This window comes from Phyllobates terribilis, unplaced genomic scaffold (genome assembly GCF_046119375.1).
Source record: "Phyllobates terribilis strain yellow unplaced genomic scaffold, ASM4611937v1 Scaffold_12__6_contigs__length_324123572, whole genome shotgun sequence".
Taxonomy (NCBI): Eukaryota; Metazoa; Chordata; class Amphibia; order Anura; family Dendrobatidae; genus Phyllobates; species Phyllobates terribilis.
The window spans coordinates 38,210,183-38,233,681 of NW_027362772.1; the positions used below are offsets into that span (position 1 = coordinate 38,210,183).

General features: G+C 41.7%; 1 long non-coding RNA gene across 1 annotated transcript in view; it reads right to left on the reverse strand.

Moving 5' to 3' along the window:
* Positions 1-17,286: 17,286 nt before the first annotated feature.
* The window catches only part of LOC141173012 (uncharacterized), a 90,007-nt gene continuing 83,794 nt past the window's right edge, over positions 17,287-23,499 (reverse strand). The window contains exon 4 of the long non-coding RNA XR_012252571.1: positions 17,287-17,318. This is a non-coding gene — a long non-coding RNA (uncharacterized lncRNA). The remainder of the gene's footprint in view (positions 17,319-23,499) is intronic.

The following is a 23,499-nucleotide window of genomic DNA, read 5'->3' on the forward strand; positions in this document are numbered from 1 at the left end:
CCTCTTTTCTTTTCGCATGACTATATGTACTTGTCACTTTTCCATGTGTTATTTGTGTCTTCTGAGCAGTTTGTCAGCTTTTGGACGCTTTGAAGGTGTTTTCTATGTGTTTTCTATGTGTATCTATGTGTTTTTGTTTGCCTGCCATTGGTTTTAACGGTGTTCGACGAACCGAACCGAACCCGAACACTACGGGGGTGGCTCAACACTAATTGTCTCAAAAGAATGATCTAATTTATTATTAGAATCCCCAAGGTTTTATACTTTTGTATCAGGGGATAGGATTATGTGAATTTGCGTAAACAACATATGGTACTTGGCAGACATTTATACAGACATTTGGGTTAAAGGAATTAATTGTGTACCTTCTATCAGGTCACTGTGATAGTGTGGGATACATCCTTTCACACACATAGAATCTTGGGGAAATTGCCAATCCTTGGCTAACCACTTATTTTTGGTACAATCCAATCTTGGGGACATTTAGGGAGTTTTTCCTGGAATTGATGAATCAGAATAGAAATGATGTTCTTTGTCACTACTGGACAGATTTGGACATGCATAATAATTGTAGGCTTGCACGCCAATTTGTCAGTAAGTATACAGGTCATTCTTGATATCTTTTAGAAAAACAATATGAAAAAGTGAAAACATTTTGTAAATTACACTCCTGAAGGAATTTATCTAGAGGTGTGGTGAGCACCTTAATCCCACAAGTGCTTCACAGAATTTTATAATGTTGAGTTGTGGAAATGTAAAAATAAATTTTTCTCACAAAAATGTTGCTTTAGCCCTAAACTTTTCATTTTCACAAGGGTAAGTAGAGAAAATGAACCATACAATTTGTTGTTCAATTTCTCCTGAGTACACTAATACCCATATGTGGTGGAAAACTACTGTTTGAGCGCATGGCAGGACTCGGAAAGGAAGGAGCACCATTTGACTTTTGGAGGACAAAATTGTTTGGAAACAGTGAAAAAAACATAAGTCACCCCATTTTGGAAACTACACCCCTCAAGGAATTTAACTAGAAGTGTGGTAAGCATCCTGAATCCATATATGATAAATCAAATTGTATAACATTTGATCGTGAAAATAAAAAATTAATTATTTTCCAAAATAATGTTGCTGTTCTCCAAATTTTTCATTTTCATAAGGGTACCAGGAGAAAGTGGTTGACAAAACTTGTTGTGCAATTTCTCCTGAGTACAGGGATACCCGATATGTGGTCAGAAACTTTTATTTGAGCACACGGCAGGGCTCAGAAAAGAAGAAGCAATATTTGATTTTTGTATTGCAAAAGTGTCTGGAATAAATTGTGGACGCCATATCCCACTTGGAGAACAATTGAGGTTCAAAAACAGTGGAAACCCCCACAATTGACCCTATTTTGTAAGCTTCACCTCGTGAAGAATTCCAAAGGGATGTAGTAAGCATTTTATACCCACAGAATTGTATAACATTGAGCTGTAAAAAGGACAAATTACATTTTTTCCACTAAAATGTTGTTTTAGCCCTAAGTTTATAATTTTCTAAAAAGCTAATATGAGAAAATGGACCAAAAAATGTGTTACAAATTTTTTTTTTTTGTTATCAAAAACTTCTTTTAAGCACAGTGCAAAGCTCAGAACAGCAGAACCACTCATAAGGAACCCAATTTTACAAATTACACCTCTTGATGAAATCATCTAGTTGTGCAGTGAGCATTTTGACACCACATATGTTTCATAAATTTTATACTATTGAGCGGTGAAGAAAAAATAATTACATTTAAACTACTAAAATGTTGTTTTAGCTTAAGATTTTATATTTTCACAAAAGGTAGTAGGCAAAAATGACCAAATATTTTTTTACACAATTTCTTGTGAACAAAGCAATAATACCCCATATGTGATTTTACAGTACTGTTTGGCCTCGCAGAGTGACTCTGGAGAGAAGGAGCACTATTTAAGTGCCAGAAGAGCAGAAACCTCCCTAAATTTACCCCAATTCAGAAATTACACCCCTCTGGAAATTTATCAACAGGTTCAATGACGATTTTGATTCCATTTTGATTGCACAGGTGTTTTCTAGAAGCAAGCAAAAATGGACATTGCAGAGTAAAAATCCAAATCTGCCATTGTAGTGCTCATACATTGTAGTGCTCATACATTGTAGTGCCCATTATATTGCAGTGCCAGTACATTGTGCCCAGTTCCTGCTTCTGGAGACATGTGGGGCTCAGGAGGAGGAGGAGCCTTTATGCTCCCAGAAATGTGGACACTTCCTATATTTCTGTTAGCAGATGATGGACTTCAGTGGAGACTTGATTTTTTTCAGTTCAGTACAAATTTTATTGGTAGCATTTTGGGTACAGAACATTTTTGATCAGTTCACATCTATCCATGTTTTGTCGTTTCTACACATTAAAACAATTTTATAGAAAAAATATTGTTTTTGCATCTTGGTATTCTGAGAGTTATGACTTTTTTATTTTGTCACTGATGGAGCTGTATGGAGGTTTATTCTTTACAGAACAAGATGATGTTTTTAGAGATACCATTTTTATTTACATTCTTCTTTTTGATCATGTTTTATTCCAGTTTCTTTCTGGATGTATGATGAAAAAGCATCAGTTTTTGCTCTGTGTTTTATTTATTTTTTATGTTGTTTACTGTAGGGGTTAACTAGTGTAACAGTTTTACAGATCAGGTCATTCTGGACGTGACGCCACCAAATACGTTTACTTTTTTATTTGCATAAACATGTGTATTTTTTGGTGTATTATTTTTTTTATTTTATGGGGGGGTTTCAATCATTTTTCAATTTTTTCTTTACTTTATTTTACCTTTTTAATTAGCCCCGCTAAGTTTAACTTTCATTACTCTGATCACTTGTCTCAAGTATTGAAATTCACCAGCACCGCAATGGATGAGACCTGTGAGATTACACTTGCAGATTGCCTGTTTCACCCTGCCCATGGCTGGGTCTAACAGGCCACCATACCTGGCTCAAATCCAGGTGCCATGACATTCATCGGCTCCCTGTGATTTTGTCATGAGGGTGCCAAAGGGTGTGGACCGGTGGCACACTCCCTCTTACAACCTTTGAAATGACACAATTGCTATTGATTGCGACATCTGTAGTGTTAATCAGCTAAGGGCGGTACAGGTAACGACACATACCAGCCCCAGCTGTTACCTAAGGAGCTGGCCTGCCAAGTTCTCGGTGGTGATCATGCAGGTAAGTGTTGATGTTTCAGCACTACCCACTGTTCACATGCTTTGATCGGTCAGTCGGATTAACTGACCGATCAAAGCAATCAAAGAGCTGAATAAATTCGAGGATCGCTGAAATGGGTCCCTGTATCTCTTGTTGAGGTGGTCAGTTATCAGTGACTGCTGTCTGTACAAGGCTGTCACTGTGTGTTTTCAGACAGTGACAGCTCAAATACATCACATTTGCAGCACATCATGATGCGGGAACTGACACCTGCTCATGACATGCTATACCTGTCATTGGTTGTTAAAGGTTAATATTGCTAAAGGGAGAGTATATCTAACTTTTTACATTATAAAAGTATGCACAAGTAAAGCTTTAGCTTAACATTAGTTCACTCAACGAGTGTTCTGCAACTTCTGAAACAAAGGTTTTGTTAAATTCCTTCTAATTCCTTTCCTTCCAGTTTTGGCCAATAGATGACTCGTATCTGGAGCTTAGAATTCCTGGTCTAATTTTGCAGAAAAAGCATTAGAGAAAGAGCTTCTGCTATAGCCAGGTGCCTTGTGTAAAACTTACATCAAACTGTTAAGGGGTTGTATGTCTAGTACTTTGATATTGATGACCTCTTGTTAGGTTAGATCGTCGGTATCAGATATCGGTGAAGGTCCAGTTCAGCTATTATTAGATCCAGCTAAAATTGCAAAGTGCTTTTAAAAACTATCAAGTCTGAAACTTACCTCTTATTAAGAATTCTCTCCAATTGTCAACAGCAGATACATTTTTAACTTTATGGTTTAATGCTCACTGTCTAGGTTACTAGCTACATCTGCCACCTATCAGAGGTTCAGAGTGGACAGTTCCTTATGAAAGAAGCAAGTGTTTTCCTCTGCTTAGCATCTTAGATCACACAATCAACCTGGAATGCACCACCGCTGGAGGCAAGTTTGAAGCTTCTAGACAAGGAAGTGGTGCACCCATTATGACAAAATAGTTACCACAAATGCTTGAATATATGTTATCCACCTTATACAGTTAGGTCCATATATATTTGGACAGAGACAACATTTTTCTAATTTTGGTTCTAGACATTACCACAATGAATTTTATACAAAACAATTCAGATGCAGTTGAAGTTCAGACTTTCAGCTTTCATTTGAGGGTATCCACATTAAAATTGCATGAAGGGTTTAGGAGTTTCAGCTCCTTAACATTTGCCACCCTGTTTTTAAAGGGACCAAAAGTAATTGGACAGATTAAATAATTGTAAATAAAATGTTCATTTCTAGTACTTGGTTGAAAACCCTTTGTTGGCAATGACTGCCTGAAGTCTTGAACTCATGGTGTTAAAACTCTCCTGTTAGGTTTTTTCTATCTTGCTGGTCACAAGACCTTTTTTGCCTATTTAGTCCTGCTCCGCCCTCCTGGCCTTGCTGGACTTCATTGTAATTTCTACTCTTAAGCTATCTTGGTGCTTAGTTACTTTTATCAGTCAGTTTTCCTAGGTCTTCGGACCTTTGTTCTATGTTGTGTGTTTGTCTTTTACTGCTACAATTTCTGCTAGAAGGTGTCCAACTTTATCTCAGTCCCTAGTTCTTATAGGATCCCTTCCTTGCATCTATAGGTCTTCGTACAGACTAGCCGAGGACTTTAGCGGGTCTGATCGCAGGATCAGGTTCCCCGTTACATCGTAGGGATCTAGCTTAGTTCTATTGTAGGGACAGATCTCCTTTCTTTCCTTAGTGCTTGTAGCAGATCATAACAGTAAGTCCAGCCCAAAAATATCTCTAAGGAAAGACTTCCAGTTTCCATCATGGTGTCGGTTCAGGATTTGGCTCAACGCCTGCAGGGACTCTCTCTGGAGGTGGCCGAGCTCCAACAACACGTGAGTAGCTGTTCTGGAGCGCATTTTGTGGAGCCAAAGGTACGTTTGCCTGATTTATTTTTTGCTGATCAACAGGAATTTTTTTCCTTTAAAAATGCTTGTTTATTGTATTTTCGTTTGAGACCCAGATCCTCTGGTGATGAATCACAGCGCATAGGGTTCATAATGTCACTTTTGCGCAAAGAACCTCATGGATGGGCCTTTTCTCTCCAACCTAATGACCCATGCTTTAGATCAGTGGATAGTTTTTTTTCTGCTTTGGGTTTGTTGTATGATGATCCTGATCGTGTCTCATCAGCTGAGACTGAATTGAGACGTTTGAGGCAGGGATCAGGTAATGTGGAAAAATATTGTTCTCACTTCCGTCGGTGGTCTGCCCAGGTGGGGTGGAACGATTCAGCTTTGAAAAGTTTGTTTCTTGCGGGGCTAGGTGAAAGGGTTAAGGATTTGCTGATTGCTTTTCCCACACCTGGAAACTTGCAGGAGGCAATGCAATTAGCTATACGGGTGGACAGGAGACTGCGTGCAAGAGTTAACGAGAGTAAATCCTCTGCCAATGCAGCTCCTAGTCTTGAGAGGGTCTGTACTGACATTGGAGAGCCGATGGAGAGTGGGGCGATGGCACCCCACTCTCAGGAAAAAGACCGCAGGTATTCTGAAGGTTTGTGCTTTTATTGCGGGAAATCTGACCATTTTATTAAGAACTGTGTGCAGCGTATGAACAAAGAAAAAAAAAAGGTCAGTTACGCCCGTATAGCCTGTTTAAATACTAAGGGTGTATTTCTTTCTGCTACTACTGCTGCTCAGGAAGAATTAATTGAATTTCGGGTATTTGTGGATTGTGGTTCAACTCTGAATGTGATTGATGGGGGATTCTTGGAAAAACTTAAATTTAATCCCAAACCTTTGTCATCCCCTATTGCTGTGGTTTCTGTCGATGGCTCTCCCTTGAAGAGTGTTACCCACAAGGTCTGTAAATTTCCCCTCACTATTAATGGTGTTCACCAAGAGAATCTGGATTTGGTAGTATTAAATAATTTGCCTTCTCCAGTAGTTTTGGGATTGCCCTGGTTAAAATTGCACAATCTTGTACTGGATTGGTCTACCAATGAAATTAAGTCCTGGAGCCCTAAGTGTTATGACAAGTGTTGTAACAGACGTATTGCTGCGGTGGAAAAAGGGGAATTACCTGTACCTATTCAGGATTTTTGGGGAATTTTTTCTGAGGAGGAGTCACAAATTTTGCCTCCCCATAGAGACTATGATTGTACCATTGAATTTGTCCCTGGAGCGACGCTTCCTAAAAGTCATTTATTTAATCTTACTATTAGTGTTGAGCCACCCCCGTAGTGTTCGGGTTCGGTTCGATTCGTCGAACACCGGGATGTTCGAGGAACTGTTCATCGAACTGTTCGTCGAACACCTTAGAACACCGTCGAACACCGTTAAAACCAATGGCAGGCAAACAAAAACACATAGAAACACATAGAAAACACCTTCAAAGGTGTCCAAAAGCTGACAAACTGCTCAGAAGACACTCTCTTTAAAAAAGCCGGCCGGCAATTCAGCAGCGGCATACACCGGTACCCGACAATTTAGACAAGAAGAAATAGAGCCTCACACATAGATTAGATAGATAGAAACATGTCAGTCACATATATATGAAGTACAGTGACAGTGTTGCTTACTGTACTTGTCATTTAGTGTAAAGGATTTATTAAAAAATATAATAGTGTTTTCATGCACTGTCTCTTTAAAAAAGCCGGCCGGCAATTCAGCATCTGTACCCGACAATTTATAACAGACAGAATAGAGCATCACACATAGATTAGATAGATAGAAACATGTCAGTCACATATATATGAAGTACACTGATAGTGTTGGTTACTGTACTTGTCATTTAGTATTAAAATAAAGGATTTATTATTAAAAAAAATTGGCGTGGGGTTCCCCTTAATTTTAGTCTCTAGCGGAGGTTAAGCAGACAGCTGGGGCAGATGTTTGAAGCCTGGGAAGGGGGTAATACCCACGGAGCTTCCCAGGCTACTAATATCAGCCCCCAGCTGAATACATAGCCTTTACTAGCTATTAAAATGGGGGACCCCCCCCAAAAAATGACGTGGGGTCCCCCCTAATTTAATAGCTAGCAAAGGCTAGGCAGACAGCTGGGGGCTGATATTAATAGCCCAGGAAGGGAGCCTTGAATATTGGCCCCCTCCCAGGCTAGAAACACCAGCCGTCAGCCGCCCCAGAAATGGCGCATTCATAGGATGCGCCAATTCTGGCACTTAGCCTCGCTCTTCCACGCTGCCCTGTAGCGGTGGCAGGGGGTAATAGGGCTGGGGTTGATGTCAGCTTATAATGCCAGCTGACATCAAGCCCAGGTTAGTAATGGAGAGGCGTCTATAAGACACCCCCATTACTTACCCCCTAGTCAAAGTTAAAAGAAAACACAAACACCCAGAATAAAGTCCTTTAATTGAAATAAACACACAATTCTTTATTGTTCTAAATTAAACTATACTTACCATCACGCCCATTCCAGCTGAAGCCAACGATCTCCTGCAATAAAAGAAAAATAATAAACCAACCTCATCCTTACCTTTCCATGGTTCCCACGACAGCTTCAGCTCTGCTACATCGAGATGACAGGCTGGACCGCAGCAGAACGCCGCCATCCAGCCTGTCATCCCGCAGACACTGAGAAGAGCAGGCATGCTTGCGCTCCTCAGTGTCTCGCTGTGACGGCATCCAGATGAGACGAGGTCATGTCCAATGAACTCGGCTCACCTCATGCACGTCACTGACAGCGTGGGAAAATTCTCACGCTGAAGTGCTGAGTGCAGAAGAATTCTCCCACGCTGTCAGTGACGTGCATGAGGTGAGCTCATGTCCAATGAACTCAGCTCACCTCATGCACCTCACTGACAGCGTGGGAAAATTCTCCTGCACTCAGCGCTTCAGCGTGAGAATTCTCCCACGCTGTAAGTGACGTGCATGAGGTGAGCCGAGTTCATTGGACATGACCTCGGCTCATCTTTATGCCGTCACAGAGAGACAATGTGGAGTGCAAGCAAGCCTGCTCTTCTCAGTGTCTGCGGGATGACAGGCTGGATGGCAGCGTTCTGCTGCGGTCCAGCGTGTCATCTCGATGTAGCAGAGCTGAAGCTGTCGTGGGAACCATGGAAAGGTAAGGATGAGGTTGCTTTATTATTTTATTTTTATTGCAGGAGATCGTTGGCTTCAGCTGGAATGGGCGTGACGGTAAGTATGGTTTAATTTAGAACAATAAAGAATTGTGTCTTTATTTCAATTAAAGGACTTTATTCTGGTGTTTGTGTTTTTTTTAACTTTGACTATGGGGTTAGTAATGGAGGTGTCTTATAGACGCCTCTCCATTACTAACCTGGGCTTGATGTCAGCTGGCATTATAAGCTGACATCAACCCCAGCCCCATTACCCCCTGCCACCGCTACAGGGCAGCGTGGAAGAGCGAGGCTAAGTGCCAGAATTGGCGCATCCTATGAATGTGCCATTTCTGGGGCGGCTGACGGCTGGTGTTTCTAGCCTGGGAGGGGGCCAATATTAATGGCTCCCTTCCTGGGCTATTAATATCAGCCCCCAGCTGTCTGCCTAGCCTTTGCTAGCTATTAAATTAGGGGGGACCCCACATCATTTTTTTGGGGGGGTCCCCTATTTTAATAGCTAGTAAAGGCTATGTATTCAGCTGGGGGCTGATATTAGTAGCCTGGGAAGCTCCGTGGGTATTACCCCCTTCCCAGGCTTCAAACATCTGCCCCAGCTGTCTGCTTAACCTCCGCTAGAGACTAAAATTAAGGGGAACCCCACGCCAATTTTTTTAATAATAAATCCTTTATTTTAATACTAAATGACAAGTACAGTAACCAACACTGTCACTGTACTTCATATATATGTGACTGACATGTTTCTATCTATCTAATCTATGTGTGATTCTCTATTCCTTCTATTCTAAATTGTCGGGTACCGCTGCTGAATTGCCGGCCGGCTTTTTTAAAGAGACGGTGCATGAAAACACTATTATTTTTTTTGATAAATCCTTTACGCTAAATGACAAGTACAGTAAGCAGCACTTTCACTGTACTTCGTATATATGTGGCTGACATGTTTATATCTATCTAATCTATGTGTGAAGCTCTATTCTTTCGGTTCTAAATTGTCGGGTACCGGTGTATGCCGCTGCTGAATTGCCGGCTTTTCGTGTTTCACTGTGAGCACAGTTCCCATCGATTTGGGCAATCACTGTAATGCCACAACCACCATGGCTGTGGCATTACAGTGAGTGGCAGACAATCCCTGCATGATTCGTGCTCTAAATAGCACCAGACATGCAGGACACGCTTTTGGTGCACGAACAGTTATCGAACATAACCTCGAACAGCCGAATTTTTTGCAAATCGTTCGGGTTCGTCGAACAACTCGAACACCGCCCAAAACAGCTCGAATTTGAGATTGGCGAACAGTTCTAGTCGAACACCGCTTATCTCTACTTACTATTCCTGAGAGAAAGGCTTTGGAGGAACACATACAGACAAGCTTGGCCGCCGGTCACATTAGGCCTTCCAAGTCTCCTGTGGCTGTTGGATTTTTTTTTGTTAAAAAAAAGGACGGCGGTTTACGTCCTTGTCTGGATTTTCGTGAGATTAATAAAATTATTGTACGCAATCCTTACCCACTGCCATAGATTCCTGATTTGTTTAACCAGTTAGTGGGGGCCAAGTGTTTCTCTAAAATTGATCTCCGGGGGGCATACAATTTGTTGCGCATGAAGGAGGGTGATGAATGGAAGACTGCTTTTAACACTCCTGTGGGTCATTTTGAGAATCTGGTTATGACTTTTGGTCTTACCAATGCTCCAGCATTTTTTCAGAATCTTATTAATGACATCCTTAAACCGTTGATCGGCAAAAATGTGGTTGTGTATTTGGATGACATTTTGATTTATTCACCGGATCTGGAGTCTCATTGGCGGAGAGTACGTGAGGTATTGCAGTTATTAATTGACAATTTGCTTTTTGCTAAGCTGGAGAAATGTGAGTTCGCTGTACAGAGAATTAGTTTTTTGGGCTACATTATCTCCAGCGAGGGCTTTGAGATGGACGCGGTGAAAGTTCAAGCTATGCAAGAATGGCCTAGGCCTATTGGTTTGAAATCGATACAGAGGTTTTTGGGTTTCGCCAATTATTACAGAAAATTCATTAAAAATGTTTCTATTATTGTCAAACCACTGACCGATCTCACCAGGAAAGGTGCTAATGCGGTTCAGTGGACTACTGAGGCCATTGAAGCTTTTGTGTTTCTAAAGGAGAGGTTCAGTTCTGCTCCCATCCTTATGCAGCCTGATGTGACTAAGTCGTTTTTGGTTGACGTTGATGCTTCTTCGGTGGGGGTCAGTGTGGTGTTGTCTCAGAAAAACAAGGATGGAGTACATCCCTGTGCTTTTTTTTCCAAAAAATTTTCTGAGACTGAACTTAATTACGATATTGGTAATCGGGAATTGCTGGCTATTAAACTCGCATTTGAACACTGGCGTCATCTCTTGGAAGGTGCTGAATTTCCCATTCAGGTTTTCACTGATCATAAAAATCTGATCTATCTTGATGCTGCCAAGCGCTTGAATGCCCGTCAGGCTAGGTGGGCACTTTTTTTCTCGCGGTTTAATTTTTACGTTACTTACATCCCGGGCACCAAGAATGTTAAAGCTGATGCTTTGTCTCGCAGCTTTTCTCCCATGGTCGGTGCTGAGGAGGAGGAGAGCATTTTACAAGAAGGTGTTGTGATTGCTGCTTTGGACTCCATTTTGGAAGATGAGATTCTTAAAGCACAGGAGAATGCCCCATCTAACACTCCCCATGGGAGGTTGTTTGTGCCTAGGACCTTTAGGAGAGATTTGTTTGTCGAGTGTCATGAGTCTCGGTTGGCAGGTCATCCAGGAATTTCTGAGACCAAGAGACTTGTGGGTCGCAGTTTTTGGTGGCCTGGATGGCAGAAGGAAGTCATTAAGTGGGTGCGTCAATGTACGGTGTGTGCTAGATCTAAGTCTTCACATGCTCCTGCAGCAGGGTTGCTTTGCCCTTGGGAGGTTCCTAGTGCACTTTGGACACATCTGGCTATGAACTTTATTACTGACCTTCCCCCCTCTGAGGGTTTCACGGTCATCTGGGTGGTCGTGGACCGTTTTAGCAAGATGTGTCACTTGGTTCCCTTCATCAAACTGCCCTGCACTAAGACACTCGCTTAGGCCTTTGTCAAGGAAATTGTCAGACTACATGGCGTTCCTACTGACATTGTTTCGGACAGGGGACCTCAGTTCGTGGCTCATTTTTGGTGTGCTTTTGGTGACAGGTTGGGAGTTCATTTGTCGTTTTCATCCGGATATCATCCTGAGTCTAATGGCCAGACAGAAAGGAAGAATCAGAATGTTGAGCATTTCTTGCGTTGTTTTGTGGCAGACAATCAGGAGGGGTGGTCTGAGTTTCTGCCACTTGCTGAGTTTGCTCTTAACAACCATGCATCCTCTTCTGCTGGTTGTTCGCCTTTTTCTAGTTGTTCTGGGAGACATCCGTCTTTTGGGTCATTCTCCAAATTGGTATCGGCTGTGCCTGAGGAGGAGAGTTTTTCCGGTGATTTGGAGAGAGTTTGGACGGATGTGCGTGGTAATCTTCAGGAGGCTAACAAAAATTCTAAGAAGTACTTTGATAGGAAACGGCAAAAGGTTTTGTTTGCTATTGGTGACATGGTTTGGTTGTCCTCTAAGAATCTGCGGTTGAGGATTCCTTCTAAAATATTGGGTCTCAAGTTTGTAGGGCCCTTTAAGGTGCTTCAGGTAGTTAACCAATCTGCTGTTAGGTTGGAGGTTCCTACCTCCTTGAAGATTTCTCTGTTGAAAAGAGCTTATGTGTCAGATGGTGACGTCTCTGCCACTGTTCCTCCGGTGGTGGAGGACGGGGAATACGAAATTTCCCGCATCCTAAATTCTAGACGGTAGAGAGGGAGTTTGCAGTATCTCGTCGCTTGGAAGGGTTTCGGACCCGAGGATAACTCATGGGTGAGGGCGGATGATGTTTCTGCTTCCGGACTTGTCAGAGCATTTCACAAGAGGTTTCCTGATAAGCCTGGGCCTAGGGGATCCGGAGGATCCTCATAGAAGAGGGGGGTACTGTTAGAACTCTCCTGTTAGGTTTTTTCTATCTTGCTGGTCGCATGACCTTTTTTGCCTATTTAGTCCTGCTCCGTCCTCCTGGCCTTGCTGGACTTCATTGTAATTTCTACTCTTAAGCTAGCTTGGTGCTTAGTTACCTTTCTCAGTCAGTTTTCCTAGGTCTTCGGACCTTTGTTCTATGTTGTGTGTTTGTCTTTTACTGTTACAATTTCTGCTAGGAGGTGTCCAACTTTATCCCAGTCCCTAGTTCTTGTAGGGATCCCTTCCTTGCATCTATATGTCTTCGTACAGACTAGCCGAGGACTTTAGCGGGTCTGATCGCAGGATCAGGTTCCCCGTTACATCGTAGGGATCTAGCTTAGTTCTATTGTAGGGACAGATCTCCTTTCTTTCCTTAATGCTTGTAGCAGATCATAACACATGGACATCACCAAACCCTGTGTTTCCTCCTTTTTGATGCTCTGCCAGGCCGTCACTGCGGTGGTTTTCAGTTGCTGTTTGTTTGTGGGCCTTTCTGTCTGAAGTTTAGTCTTTAACAAGTGAAATGCATGCTCAATTGGGTTGAGATCAGGTGACTGACTTGGCCATTCAAGAATATTCCACTTCTTTGCTTTAATAAACTCCTGGGTTGCTTTGGCTTTATGTTTTGGGTCATTGTCCATCTGTAGTATGAAACGACGACCAATCAGTTTGGCTGCATTTGGCTGGATCTGAGCACCCAGTATGGCTCTGAATACATCAGAATTCATTCGGTGGCTTCTGTCCTGTGTCACATCATCAATAAACACTAGTGACCCAGTGCCACTGGCAGCCATGCATGCCCAAGCCATCACACTGCCTCCGCCGTGTTTTACAGATGATGTGGTATGCTTTAGATCATGAGCTGTACCACGCCTTCGCCATACTTTTCTCTTTCCATCATTCGGGTAGAGGTTGATCTTGGTTTCATCTGTCCAAAGAATGTTCTTCCAGAACTGTGCTGGCTTTTTTAGATGTTTTTTAGCAAAGTCCAGTCTAGCCTTTTCCTTCTTGATGCTTATGAGTGGCTTGCACCGTGCAGTGAACCCTCTGTTTTTACTTTCATGCAGTCTTCTCTTTATGGTAGATTTGGATATTGATACGCCTACCTCCAGGAGAGTGTTGTTTACTTGGTTGGCTGTTGTGAAGGGGTTTCTCTTCACCATGGAGATTATTCTGTGATCATCCACCACTGTTGTCTTCCGTGGGCGCCCAGGTCTTTTTACATTGATGAGTTCACCAGTGGTTTCTTTCTTTCTCAGGATGTACCAAACTGTAGATTTTGCCACTCCTAATATTGTAGCAATTTCTCGGATGTTTTTTTTCTGTTTTTTCAGCTTAAGGATGGCTTGTTTCACCTGCATGGAGAGCTCCTTTGACCGCATGTTTACTTCACAGCAAAACCTTCCAAATGCAAGCACCACACCTCAAATCAACTCCAGGCCTTTTATCTGCTTAATTGAGAATGATATAGCGAACTGATTGCCCACACCTGTCCATGAAATAGCCTTGGAGTCAATTGTCCAATTACTTTTGGTCCCTTTAAAAACTGGGAGGCACATGTTAAGGAGCTGAAACTCCTAAACCCTTCATCCAATTTTAATGTGGATACCCTCAAATGAAAGCTGAAAGTCTGAACTTCAACTGCATCTGAATTGTTTTGTTGTTTAAAATTCATTGTGGTAATGTCTAGAACCAAAATTAGAAAAATGTTGTCTCTGTATAAATATATATGGACCTAACTGTATATTATGCACCAAAAAAGGCAAAAATTATTATAATCCAATGAAAATTGTAACTTTATTTATGATTTAGGCATTTAGCAAGAGAAAAACACTTCCCTGCTAGAGGTGAAGACTTTGCTCATTTGTAGTGTCCCTGCCTCCCATATACAAGGTCACAAATCCGAGACCCTGAAGAAACAAGTGAAAAATAATTACCTATGTATGAGAGAATTTTTGTTTTTACAAATACACTTTGTATAATTTCTGAGGTGATGTATTCTAGACAGCACCTTTATTTACCTACTCCCTTTGGAGTTGAGTCACAGTCTGGTCAGCACTTACGTGATCTGATGGAAATAAAGTTACTGAAAGAACATTTTCAAAATTTGGATTTTACTGACTCAAGATTAGAAAACACAAAAGTCGCATTTCAAACCCTCGTTCTCAGCATCAGTGGGACCTCAATTGATGAGGATACTAATCGCGGTTGACTCATTAAAGCTTTTACACTAGAAAACTGTGGTTGAAGTTTTGAAAAGTTGCAAAAGTTTTGTGCAATGTGGAGTTGCACAGCAACTTTGTGACTTTTTTTTTCATTTTCCCACTAGTTTTAATTAGCTCTGCTAAAATGAACGGAGTATGGGGAGCAGCCGGGGCAGGACGAGACTTGTCCACATCCACCTGTCCAATTAATTAAATCTGCCAGCGTTTTGTATGCCAGAAAGTCCCTCTTTTGACTTATTAACTTTCCTCTGGAGCCATACTTACAGCGAAGTTCCACAATACAAGGGCGTTTTTTCTTACCTAATCTTGTATTCATGCTCTTTTTCTACTGAAGTCTGGAAAGAAGTCTTGGGTTCTCTATGTCTTATATTGTTGCTCTCATTACATGTGACTATCTTTTTTTTCCATATTGATCTTTACATATTGTTGGTCTTATCACAACCCAAATTATATGGTGCATTTGTATTATCCATGATTCCATAATTATTGCCTTAATTTAAGCTGATATTGGTTTATTCCAGTTTTTAAATATTTGGAAAAATATCTAATGATATTTTTCACTCAATCATTTAGATTGTTATTTATTCTGGACCAATGAATGCTTGTAATTCCTTATTTGTTACTCATGGTTAGGTGCATTTGTATATTTTTTTCACTATTTATTATTTTGTCCTTACGCAGTGCATCTGATGAAGGTCAATGTTTTGTCCAAAACGTTATGCTTTCACGCGGATTGAATCTATGAATAAAACACCTTAAATTGCAATTCTTTTTGAGTGCCAAGTGGTTCAAGAATATCTTTCTAAAAGTTTGGGCCCCTACTTGTACATCAACATTACGGGAGTTCCTTGTTCTATTTAATAGGAAGAAAAAAATGGGGGGAAATTTCAGCCTACCATACATATGCCATTAGGGTCCACTGGTGCACGCAAATCCTTGGTAGCGAATACAGGGATGAGAAGCAGTAAGAAGTAGATTAGAAAAACTCCAGCACCTTCTCCGTATCCATCACAAGAGATGTAAAGTTAAAACGTCCATTTTCCATTAATAAAGCACCATATGTAAGGCAAACCTTACGTGTTTCGAACCAAACAGGGGTTCTTAATCAAAGGTTACATTGCTATGGTTAAAAGACATATATATATATATATATATATATATATATATATATATATATATATATACATATGGACTGAAAACAAAAGAGAAAATAGGGTGGAGACCGACAAAGAACTGGAAGTTCATTAGTGAATGAAAATCCTCCTGAGGATTATTGCTCAGTAATATGCATAAATTAAACTTATGTGCATGGTATGCTGGCAAATTAAGTACATCATTAGAAAAAAGTATCAAAAAATGTACATTAAATCATCGCGAAAATTGAGACCATTGGGAATGCGAGAGTTAAGTTTAAGAATCCATGAGGCTTCTCTGGCTAGGAGAAGTTTGCCTCTATCTCCGTATTTGTCTTTTCACCTTGTCTATACCAATAACCTTAACTGTGGAAAGATATCCACAGTGAAAATCAGCAAACTGTTTGCTGAGCCCTGACATGGAGGACTCACTGCATTAGGACTGGAGTCCTCCAGTAACATGCTCTGCGATGCGTCTTTTGAGCATGCAGCTGGTGCAACCCACGTAACATTTTTTGCAAGATGTGCACAGTGCTTGATAAATGACATATATACTAGAGCCATTAATAAAGTGCTTGATATTATATATTTTGCCTTCCCTGTCAGTAAATGTCTGGGTCTTAAACATAAATTTGCAAATATTACACTTGGTTCCTCCACGTTTATAGGATCCATTAATATGAAGCCATGTGTCAGACCTTGGGCTTTTGGTGGACAAAAAACTTGGAGATAATAAATTTCCTATATTGGGGGATTTTTTTAGCAACTAAATTTACGCCTTAATTAAGGATGCTCTGAACTACTTTGTCCTGATGTAATATACAAGCAAGCATATTTCCGAATTAAATCTGTGGTAGCCGGATAGACTGTACTATAAGTAACTTGTTGTTTATTTCTCTTACATACCGTGTTATTCTCCAGTAAAGATGTTTGTGTTTTGTGAAAGGCTATATTACGGGCTCTGCAAATATCTGTATGTGAATAGCCTCTATGTTTAAACCTGTGCTTCAGTATGTCACATTCATGACTATAGCTCTCATCCGTAGAGCATAGACGTCTGGCTCTAATGTGTTCACCTAGTGGTAGGTTTTTAATAGTATGTGCTGGATGACAGCTGTTTGCCATCATCATCGTATTGCCAATGGTTGGTTTTCTGTACAGACATGTGGGGATGCAGTTATTGCTGCTGTCTCCAGTTAAATATACATCCAAAAAGGCGGTCTCATTTTGACAAATGTTAATGGTAAATTGACTTTCAAACAGCCCTTAAGATAATGAGACATACAACAAAGATCATTCCGTTATACCAACAACATTTAACCAGTCAATGGAAATATCATTTTTCTCTAACAAAAGTAAAGCGATAGACCCCATGCCTACATCAGTAGAAGATTTTATTATCATCCATGTTGTTTGTGGACATTTTCATAATCATTAGCTGCACCAACATCCGATGACGATGTCTGCACGGGTCATAGGCTGTAAAATAAAACATTGAAATTCATATAAATATGCGAAAAAAAATCAAAATAAAAGTAGAATTATAAACACCAGTAAACAACAGAGTTGCAACAACAATATCATAATTACCTTCAATTGATGTCACATGTGTCTGTAATTTCTGACCTCCTCAGATCTGTATATGTGGCTATAATCTGCCGGAACAAAAAGTTGTGATTGAATTAAATTTCAAAGACATTGAGAGAAAAAATAAAAAACTTTCAAGAATTATTTTTGCTTAAGTACTCGTATTTTAAGCTAACTATGTTTGCTGTTGGACTTTAGTGATGAGCGAGTATGTTTTGTTAACCCTTTCGCTGAGTATGCTCGGGCGAGCACCAAGTATTTATAGTGTGCTCGGTGATATGTTTGAATCGCTTCCCGTGTGCATGATTTGCGACTGTTTGACAGCTTTAACACATGTGAGGAATGTCTGCTTCTTACACATTCCTATCACCGAGCACGCTGTAAATACTTGGTGCTCGCCCGAGTATACTCGGCGAAAGGGTTAACAAAACATATTCACTCATTACTATTGGACTTCAATAAAAATGTTGAACCATTTGTATTTTAACAGTTTTGACTGTAGAATGAGTTAACCAAAAACTTATCAATGAACTTGTTCTGTTAGAGCATGTATAACTCATTTATCAGTCTTTTTTGAGCATTTGGATGCTTGATCGATGTGTCGAGTATCATGTCGTGCTCGAGTTCTAGGATTACTGTAACAAGCTCATTTGAATCTGAGCCACACTTTGCACTGAATCTGGAAATTCTCTTGCTGGGAGCGCAGGGTCCTCTGTCAGCCGGACTCTTTGTGAGCTCTTTCTCTCTCATCTACTTCAATCAGTCATATGTATACAGCACCCCCAGAGATCCAGCCACAGTAGCAGAGAGGATGTCAGGAGAGTCAGCCACTCTGTTGCTGTGGCTGGCTCTCTTGATATCCTCTGTGTTCCTGTGGCTGGCTCTCTTGATATCCTCTGTGTTCCTGTGGCAGGATCTCCTCACATCCTCTGTCCTGCTGTGGCTGGCTCTCCTGACATCCTTTGTGCTGCAGTGGTTGGAACTCTGGAGGTTGCTGTGCACATATGATTGGCTGATGTAGATGAGAGAAAGAGCTCACAAAGAGTCCAGCTGACAGGAGTCCCTGCACTCCTAGCATGGGAATTCCCAGCTTCAGTGCCGGCTCAAGGCTCAGATTCAAATGAGCTTATTACAGGGACCCGAGCATCTCTCTCTCTGACCTTGCCATCAAGTGCAGGTTTACTGGAAAAATGATTGACTCCTTCATTGACTTTCATTATGCTTGGTACTCGAATCGAGCACTCCGACCTGCTCGATTCGAGTACTGAGCACCCGATCAGTTACTGCTTGCTCATCACTAGAGATGAGCGTTGTTCTACTCGAACTGTTCGCCAATCTCAAATTCGAGCTGTTTTGGGCGGTGTTCGAGCCGGTCAGCGAACACGAACAATTTGAGAAAAATTCGGCTGTTCGAGGTTATGTTCGATAACTGTTCGTGCACCAAAATCATAACTGGATTTTTTCTCAGTAATGATGAAAATTAATGTTAATACGCAGTTTGAGTGTACAGCGGGACGGGGGGAGGGGCAGGGGATGGATCTCTGCAGGAACAATGAAGATCTCCATTTTTTTTTCTCTTTCCCGCATTTGCAGTGGGGAGGTGCAATCTGTCAGCCTATCAGCAGCGCACACACGGAGCGAAGTGCTTTTTTTCACACAAGCAAGGGCATGTGTGATTGGCAGTGTATGTCACATGTCCTTGCCCTATAAGACCAAGCCATTTTCCCCATCGCCACCATTTTCTCACTGCTGCAGCTGCGTGTTAGACGGCACCGCTGTTGCTGTGTGCGATATACCTTGTTGATTTCAAGCCAATTTTCGCACAAATATACAGATAGCTTGGGAGTAGGGAATAGTTGTGATTGCAGTCCTTTTAAGGACTAGGTTACAGCATTTCCTACGACTTTTATCAGGCAGGTCTGTGCTCTTAAATAGATAGATTGTGGGAGTAAAGACTAATTGTAATTGGAGTCCTTTTCAGGACTAGGTTACATCAGTTCCTATCAGTTTTTGCCAGGCAGGTCTGTGCCAGTGCTGTGCAAGTTTTTTTCACAGCATTTGGCTGAATCTAGCAAAGCTAATCCTTTTTGGCCTATTGCAGAGTGTGTTAGTCAGTGGAGTAGCCTATCTGTGTTGCAAGATATACCACCTGTGTATAGAATACCAATTTTTTTACTGCACCTAGTGAAGTAAAATCTTTTGGGCATAGCATCATTCTATTAGTCCATCTATACTGACCTCCATCAGGTTGCAAACTGAATATAATTTTTTTCTGCACCTAGCTCTGAAAAAATATTTGGGCTTCTAGCGGTGTGTGGGACTTGGTCTATTAGTCCATCTATACTGACCTCCATCAGGTTGCAAATTAAAAATAATTTTTTTCTGCATCTAGCTCTGAAAAAATATTTGGGCTTCTAGCAGTGTGTGGGACTTGGTCTATTAGTCCATCTATACTGACCTCCATCAGGTTGCAAATTAAAAATAATTTTTTTCTTCATTTATCTCTGAAAAAATATTTGGTCTTCTAGCAGCGTGTGGGACTTGTTCTATTAGTCCATCTATACTGACCTCCATCAGGTTGCAAATTAAAAATAATTTTTTTCTGCATCTAGCTCTGAAAAAATATTTGGGCTTCTAGCAGTGTGTGGGACTTGGTCTATTAGTCCATCTATACTGACCTCCATCAGGTTGCAAATTAAAAATAATTTTTTTCTGCATCTAGCTCTGAAAAAATATTTGGGCTTCTAGCAGTGTGTGGGACTTGGTCTATTAGTCCATCTATACTGACCTCCATCAGGTTGCAAATTGAATAAAAAAATTTTCTGCATCTAGCTCTGAAAAAATATTTGGGCTTCTAGCGGTGTGTGGGACTTGGTCTAATAGTCCATCTATACTGACCTCCATCAGGTTGCAAATTAAAAATAATTTTTTTCTGCATCTAGCTCTGAAAAAATATTTGGGCTTCTAGCAGTGTGTGGGACTTGGTCTATTAGTCCATCTATACTGACCTCCATCAGGTTGCAAATTGAATAAAAAAAATTTCTGCATCTAGCTCTGAAAAAATATTTGGGCTTCTAGCGGTGTGTGGGACTTGGTCTATTAGTCCATCTATACTGACCTCCATCAGGTTGCAAATTAAAAATAATTTTTTTCTGCATCTAGCTCTGAAAAAATATTTGGGCTTCTAGCAGTGTGTGGGACTTGGTCTATTAGTCCATCTATACTGACCTCCATCAGGTTGCAAATTAAAAATAATTTTTTTCTTCATTTAGCTCTGAAAAAATATTTGGGCTTCTAGCAGTGTGTGGGACTTGTTCTATTAGTCCTTCTATACTGACGTCCAGCAGGTTGCAAATTGAATATAATTTTTTTCTGCATCTAGCTCTGAAAAAATATTTGGGCTTCTAGCGGTGTGTGGGACTTGGTCTATTAGTCCATCTATACTGACCTCCATCAGGTTGCAAATTAAAAATAATTTTTTTCTGCATCTAGCTCTGAAAAAATATTTGGGCTTCTAGCAGTGTGTGGGACTTGGTCTATTAGTCCATCTATACTGACCTCCATCAGGTTGCAAATTAAAAATAATTTTTTTCTGCATCTAGCTCTGAAAAAATATTTGGGCTTCTAGCAGTGTGTGGGACTTGGTCTATTAGTCCATCTATACTGACCTCCATCAGGTTGCAAATTAAAAATAATTTTTTTCTTCATTTAGCTCTGAAAAAATATTTGGGCTTCTAGCAGTGTGTGGGACTTGGTCTATTAGTCCATCTATACTGACCTCCATCAGGTTGCAAATTAAAAATAATTTTTTTCTGCATCTAGCTCTGAAAAAATATTTGGGCTTCTAGCAGTGTGTGGGACTTGGTCTATTAGTCCATCTATACTGACCTCCATCAGGTTGCAAATTGAATAAAAAAAATTTCTGCATCTAGCTCTGAAAAAATATTTGGGCTTCTAGCGGTGTGTGGGACTTGGTCTATTAGTCCATCTATACTGACCTCCATCAGGTTGCAAATTAAAAATAATTTTTTTCTGCATCTAACCCAGCCAATAGTTTTGGCCTAATACCACAGTTTGGCCACTCAGCTCTGCTCGGTTACCATCCATTGTTTTTTTGTGCAAACAACTCCAGAGTTGTGAATTAGTTAACCACCAAAATGAGTGGAAAAAGGCCTGCTGCTGGTGGAAAGGGGAATAGGCGTGTTGGGAAGGGGAAAAAAGGTTGTGTCCGTGGGGTAGGTGCAGAAGAAAGACCATCTTCCAGCCAAACTAAAATGTCTACTTCTTTTAGCGGACAATGTGATAAGATCCCTTTCTTACGGCCACGCCAATCGCTACAAATTCCAGATGAGGCACAAAAACAGCAGGTGCTTCAACGGATATCAAGTGCTCCTTTAAGTGGGCTCTCCTCCACATCAACTTCAACATCACAAATACTCCAGTCCTCAAAGGTGTCACCCAAATCGCACTTGCTTCCTCACAGCTCCCAAATCTCCAGCTGCCCGTCTGAGTATGAGGTAGAACAGATGGTTGAGTCTGCAGAGCTGTTTACTCATACTATAGCCTGGGAATCAGAGGTCGACTCCAGCGCTTCTGTGAATCCAGACGAGGAAATGATCTGCACTGATGCCCAGAATCTTTATGAGTCGGATCCAGGACCAGACGCAGAAGGTTCTGACCATAATGTAGACCCTCATTCCCAAACTCTAACTCCTGTTGGTGGAGACAATGAGGAAGACGATGATAAGACTCAAATACCTGATTGAAGCGACAACTTTAGTTTTTTGTCAGGGCAGGAACAGGTTGGCTCTGAGGACGACGGGTGTGATAACGCACAGGGTGATGATGATGAGGTCGGAGATCCCACTTACTGTCAACCCACAGTCAGCCAAGAGATGAGGTCAGCAGAGGAGGTGGAGGAAGATGCTAGTGACGACGAGGTCAGGTTGCGCCTTCCTGGACAGAGACGTAGTACTGGAAGCACGTCAACAACTGCATCCTCAAACACAACTCTGCCTCTCACCACAAGTCGTGGTGGCTCTTCAGGTCGCATGGGTGCTAAGCCTTGCATAGCCTGGGCATTTTTTCAGATCGATAAAGATGACCCAACTCGTGTTATCTGTAACATTTGTCAGCAAAAGCTAAGTAGAGGCCAAAAAATACATAGTTTGAGTACTTCATGCATGAACCGGCACATGGACATTAAGCAGTTTGCCGGGGACACCCTTATCAACCCCGTCTAAGCACAATAGCCAGCCCTCGGTCCCTCAGATGTGGACAAGTAAAAGACCATTTCCTCCTAGCCATGAGAAAGCTAAGAGGTTGAATTTCACCATCTGCAAGCTCTTGGCTACAGAAATGCTGCCTTTCCGCCTGGTGGACACAGAGGATTTTCGAGACCTTATGTCCGTCGCAGTGCCCCAGTACCAGATGCCCAGTCGGCACTACTTCTCAAAGAAAGGTGTGCCTGCGCTCCACCAGCATGTCGCACACAACATCACCGCTTCTTTGAGAAACTCTATGTGTGACAGGGTGCATTTCACCACAGACACTTGGACGAGTAGGCATGGACAGGGGCGTTACATGTCGCTGACTGGTCACTGGGTAACTATGGTGACAGCAGGACAAGGGGCTGCTGTCCAAGTCTTGCCGTCCCCACGAGTTGTGCGTCAATCCTCTTTATGTCATTTTTCCTCCACTGCTTCTGCCTCCTCAACCTCCTCTCGGTCTTCCACCTGCACCCAAAGCCTGTCTGGTCATGCCACAAGCTTTCTAACTGCGCAGAAGGGATCCTGCACACCTCCTTACTATGCTGGCAGTAGGGCTCAACGTCATCAGGCGGTTTTTACATTGAAATGTCTGGGAAATGTGAGTCACACAGCTGAGGAGTTGTGGTCAGCTCTGGAGAACCAATTTCATGAATGGTTGTCTCCACTGGACCTGAAACCAGGGAAGGCCGTGTGCGACAATGCTGCAAACCTGGGTGCGGCCCTTCGCCGGGGCAATGTCACACACGTGCCTTGTATGGCTCACGTGTTGAACCTGGTTGTCCAGCAATTTTTAGCCCACTATCCCAGACTAGATGGCCTTCTGCAGAGGGCACGGTCGCTGTGTGCTCACTTCCGCCGTTCGCATCCCGCAGCTCAGCGACTTACATCTCTACAGAAGTCGTTGGGCCTGCCACTTCACCGGCTAAAATGCGATGTGCCTACCCGGTGGAATTCAACTCTGCACATGTTGCAGCGACTG